Genomic DNA, 6,000 nt, shown 5'->3' with positions numbered 1-6,000 from the left:
TCAATCCAGTTTTTCATGGTCGCTCTAAACATATTGCGGTGGATTATCACTATGTTCGTGAGAAGGTTGCTCTTGGCGCACTTGTGACCCAATTTGTTTCTTCTTCAAATCAATTGGCTGATATCTTCACCAAACCTCTATCCCGGGAGTCTTTTACTACATTATCTATCAAGCTTGGCCTCACTCCTCGGCCTAGTTTGACGGGGAGTATTAGGACCAACAATAAAGAGCGAACCAAAATCAATAGCTGATTGCATAAATCAAGAGATATTACCATTACCTATTTCCTTATTTTATAATCTCATTTATATCTCCTAGCCGTTATAATATATCTCCTAATTGTAATCAATGTATTGATGTATAAATATAACTCATGCTCCTCGCTACAATGTAAGGTGAAATAGTAAATAATATCAGTTCTTTCAAATATTTTCAAAGGTGATACCTTCCATGAAAGTTATGAAAAGAAAACCAATGCAACTCTTAATGCATTCTATAAATAGATAGTGGGGGTCAAAATTTTTTTTTTTTTGAGCAGAAGGCATTATGCCGTCTATTTATTCCATAGCTTGCAAAGCAGAGATGTCTGCTTGCAAAAATTCACTAATACATTCCGGTGGAGTATATAACCACCCCATGTTTACATTGTCTTTAATTGCCATCCTAGCTAGAGCATGAGCCACCTTATTCCCATCTCGTCGAACATATCTCATCTCCCACGCCAGAATTGGACGTAAGTAAGAGCGTATGTCCGCTGTCAACTGTCCCCTGCTACTATCATCAGGATTTTTGGAAGTTACTGCCTCAATCACATTTTTGGCATCACCTTCCAGCTGAAAACGTTGCAATCCCAGTTCCTGGCAGAGCTGCACCGCCAGTATTGCTCCCATGGCTTCTACCGCTGAAGGATCTAGGGGTCCCTGTTTCGTCTGGCACCTAGCCGCCCACATCTTCCCCTGATGATCTCGAACAATAGCCCCCAAACCCACTCGTCCCTGCTGAACATCAACCCCGGCATCCCAATTTACTTTAAACCAGCCAGCTGGTGGCGCTGTCCATGCAGTCGTCGAGCGAGCTTCAGTTCCTCCTTCTTCTGATTTTCTTCGCTCCATCAGGTTCTGAAACTGCTCTGTCGCTCGGATAGCTTGTTGAGTGAGGGACGTTGGGTGCATAAACGTCCCATTGTGGATGAAATCATTTCGCCGAAGCCAGATTCGTCTTGCTATACCCACAAATTGGAGGAATTCCAATCGATCACATTTGTTGTACATCCCGTCAACGACTTGCAAGAACTCAGGTCCCTCAAAGGAACTTTTTTGGAAGCCGATGCATCCTACACTCCAAACATCACGTGCTGCCGGGCACTGCCATAGGGCATGAAATGTCGTTTCAGGTTCTCGTTCACATTTCGGGCAGCTAGGATCCTTTAACACCTTACAGGAACACAGATTTGCTCTAGTTGGCAGAGAATCGTGGCATGCTCTCCATAGGAACTGTTTTTCTGTGGGTGGGATGGAGAGATGCCAAATGATTTTCCAAAGTGGGTGGTTACGATGCTGACCCGAGCCTCCAGCTGAATGCAGCAACTCTCTTTCTTTTTGAATATGATACGCACTCCGGACAGAAAACACCCCCTTTGCCGTTCCCCTCCATATGAGCACATCCTCTTGCTCCGTAAGACTCACAGGAATTGTTCGGATAGCCATGATCTCCTATGGATTGAACATCTGTTCTAGTAAGTCAGAATTCCACCATTTATTATGTGCATCTATCAAGGCACTCACAGTTGCTGTCTCAGCAAGGATCCGTGGGGGAGATACAATTCGAAAAGTGGAAGGTGAGTTGATCCAACGATCCTTCCAAATTTGAATTTTTTGTCCATTGCCAACTCGCCAAAGCAGCCCTTCTTTTACAAGATCACAAGAGCTTTGTATACTCCGCCACGCAAAGGATGGTTTTTTTCCACAAGACGCTTCAAGTACCGAGTAATTGGGATAGTATTTAGCCTTCATTATTCTCCCTATTAAGCTGTCTGGATTTTTCCACAACCTCCAAATTTGCTTTGCCAAGAGAGCCTTATTAAAGCATCTAAGGTCACGAAAACCCAAACCTCCGTTCGCCTTGGAACAACTCATTTTAGCCCAACTCATCCAATGGATCCGTTTATCTTTCTCCTTATGCCCCCAATAAAATTTCATCATTAATGAATTTATCTCGGAACATAATACCTTCGGGAGCTGAAATACGCTTATACTATATGTGGGCATCGTTTGAATCACAGCTTTTAGAAGAATCTCTTTCCCGGCCTGAGACAAGAATTTAAGCTTCCAGTCTTGAAGCCTTTTCCATATTCGATCCTTGATGCTTTTAAAAGCTCGTGTACGTGATCTCCCCACTAAGGCCGGCAACCCAAGATACTTGTCATAATTTTGACTAACAGGAATTCCCGCCAACCCCTGTATTCGGGCTCTGTCACTAGAAGAAGTGTTCCGGCTAAAGAATATAGCCGTTTTGTTTGTGTTCATTTTCTGCCCCGACGCCATCTCGTACAATTGTAAAATAGATGATACAGTGATTCCATTGATGCACATTGGACCTGCAAAACAACAGACTATCATCTGCGAAAAAGAGGTGGCTAATCTCCGAGCCTTTCTTTGAGGTTGGAATCCCTGACAAACTTCCCGTATAATTTGCTTGGGTGATCATAGCACTTAGAGCTTCTGCACACATTAAAAAGAGATAAGGTGATATGGGATCGCCTTGTCGAATGCCCCTAGACGGGGTGATCAAACCGCAAGGCTTCCCATTTACAAGAATTGAATACTTCACTGAAGTGACACACATCATAATAAGGGATATCCACCGTTCATGAAAGCCCATCTGTCTCATCACCGCCTCCAAAAAACCTCATTCCACCCTATCATATGCTTTGCTCATATCGAGCTTCACAGCCATAAAACCTTTCTTCCCCCTCATCCCCGTATTCATAGTATGTAAAGTTTCATAGGCAACAAGTACATTATTCGAGATAAGGCGCCCCGGGATAAATGCACTTTGGGTAGGACCAATAATAGTAGGTAGAATCGTCTTTAAGCGGTTTGCTAAGACCTTTGAGATAAGCTTATATAATACATTACATAAGCTTATAGGTCGAAACTCCGTGACACTCATGGGGCTTTTTAATTTTGGGATAAGAGTTACATGGGTCAAATTCAAATCATGAGGCATCATTCCATCATTCAAAATAGCAATAATAGTTTGACATACCTCCGTTCCCATAATGGGCCAATTATTTTGGAAAAAACTTGCGTTTAGCCCATCTGGACCCGGAGCTTTGAGCGGCGCCATTTGGAATAAAGCAGTTTCAATCTCCTCCATGGAAATTTTTTTTAGCAAGTCTCCATTCATACTATTCGTCACCCTGCCCGTTATAGGAGTAAGACATGGAGTGAAATCACCACTCGGCCTTTTGGAGAAAAGATTTGTGAAATAATCTACAAACGCTTCCTCCACCCCTGCTGGGTTTTCCCAACGCTGCCCCCTGACATCCATAATCATCTCCACATGATTTCGTCTTCGTTTTGCATTGGCACAGGCATGGTAGAGAAATGAAGAGGATCCTATTCCGGTCATAATGTTCATACATAATTTATCTATGACGTTTTAATTTCTCTTTGTCATTTTTGATTTCCACCCTAATGGAAATCAAAAAAATAAAACTTAATGAGTATGGCCCAAAAAAATAAGAATAGGGTCAAAAAATTTTATTGGATAGGGCTAAAAAAATTTAAAAATAGGGCCAAAATTTGGAAAAGGGGGGGCCAACCTCATATGAACATGGTCTTATACATGTGTGTTCACATTATTTACCTAATGATAATTTGGTAACCAAACTATATTAGTTTATTGTGGTTAATATGGGTAGGGTTTTCACATTGCTGATTTGGAATGATGTGGGTTTCATAAAATAAGTTCCAAACTAAAGGCTAGATTGAGTACTAGTATTGGTTCATTTCAAAGGCCACAGATTTATAATCTTACTTATAACCTATAATATATAACGTTTTGATTATTATGTTTTTGCCATCATAAACCTTAAAAATAGTATAAAGAAGGTCCAAAACACTAAAGAAGGTCTAAAAGGCTCAAAAAGTGTTAACCGCTAACCAACTTAACAATTGCGATCGCAGTTATTTAGAAATGATAACCGCCTAAAGTGATTACGGTTGCGGTTATAAGGTAATAACCACAACCGCAATTGCTTGATCATCCTTAGTTATTAGAACACTACTTTAACATACGAGAAAATTCGTAGCAATGACATTTTTCTTCTTTCTTTCTTTCTTTCTTTCTTTTTTTTTTTTTTTTTTTTTTTTGTCTAAATGAATAAATGACATTTTTTTTTTCTTAATAACCAATTAGGTCACTTTTTCTTTTGATGATTTAAAATGCATGCTGATGCATATGCCAAACCTACTAATGAACCTATGATTTCTTTTTTCTTCAATTAATAAGTAATTTATATTTGTTATAGAGTAGGTATTATATCGTCAAACCTAATTTTCTTTTGAAGAAAAATTGAAATGTTATTCATTCAAAGAATTAACAACACCAAGAGCTTAAAAGCTCTTAAGAGTAAAGAGCCAATTGCTCTAAAAGTACAACATCGTGGATAACGTTAGGGATTTCCTCCATCCAGATTCTATCACACCATTCCTTAATTGCTGCCTTAGCAAGTCCATGTGTTGCACTGTTCGCATCACGTCTGATAAAGCTAGCCTCTCCACTTCCTAAAGGACCAAAGCACCACTTTAATATCCTCCACGATTTGCCCATAACTACAAAACTCAAAACTCATAGAATTTATCTCCTGAATCACCAGCTTCGAATCCCCTTTTAAATATAGCTCTTGGATTCCAAGGTCTTTGCTAAATTCTACCGCACACAGAGCCCCCATCGCTTCAGCATTCGTGGGTTCTTGGATAGCCGCTAATACTCTGCTACGAGTTGCAATGACAGAACCCGTGGCATCTCTTGTTATCACACTAATCCCGACCCTTCTCAAAGAGGGATCCATAGCAATGTCCCAGGTTGTCTTAAAACCACTAGAAGGCCATTTCCACACCGTAATCCTCATCTCAACTAGATTAGTTGTATTCTCCTTCTTGGCGTTTTGAGCTTGTCAGAATTGTTCCAAAGGACAATTCCACTTCCTAGACGACGTGGTTTAGATGGGAGAAACAACCTCCGTGTACTACAGTATTACAGTGGAGCCAAATGCCTCTCCCAATAGTGGCCCATCTTTCTACTTCCTCCATGTCGCACCTGTCCGTTATAGTATTTCATAAATCATTAAATTCCTTCATCGAACAATGAGTCTTCTGGATTTTTCGGTCACAACTTCCCCATATATCTTGGGCAGTCGTCAAACCTAATTGATATAAAAAGATAAGTCAAATTCTATTATTACAAATATATAGTATGCACAAAAGACGTAGATGAATTTAAACTTAAAGTTATAAAAATGTTCAATACAAATAGTGATAACTTATTTTTTTAATATTTATTGTAAATGTAAATTGGTTCAATTAATAAAATATTTTGTAATTATATGATGGATTTAATATCGAATGATGATTGATGGGTATAGATATGATTTAGAAATTTGGGCAAACTCGTCCCTAGCGCGCACTTTTTTCATCTACAATATAATTTCAAAATTCGGAACTCAAAGTTGAAAATTTGGACTGCACTTTGGTCCCCCTCCCCAAGCCGCCAAAAGAAGCACAAGGAAAAAGCACAATCCGTGGCACAGCACATACAACAATCTTCTCCGTCGATTTCCATCTTATCGACCGCTTACATTCTCTTGTCATGCTTCACGCGGATCGAGCTTGTTAGCCGTCGATAACTTCCCAATTCCAACGGCCCACATTAACCCGCGCCCTTGCTTCAAACCCCAACCCAAAAACCGCCCACTCTATAAGTACCATTCCAAAC

The sequence above is a fragment of the Corylus avellana genome, chromosome 8, assembly GCF_965113065.1.
Source record: "Corylus avellana chromosome 8, dhCorAvel1.hap1.2, whole genome shotgun sequence".
Lineage (NCBI taxonomy): Eukaryota > Viridiplantae > Streptophyta > Magnoliopsida > Fagales > Betulaceae > Corylus > Corylus avellana.
This window is presented reverse-complemented; position numbering follows the sequence as displayed.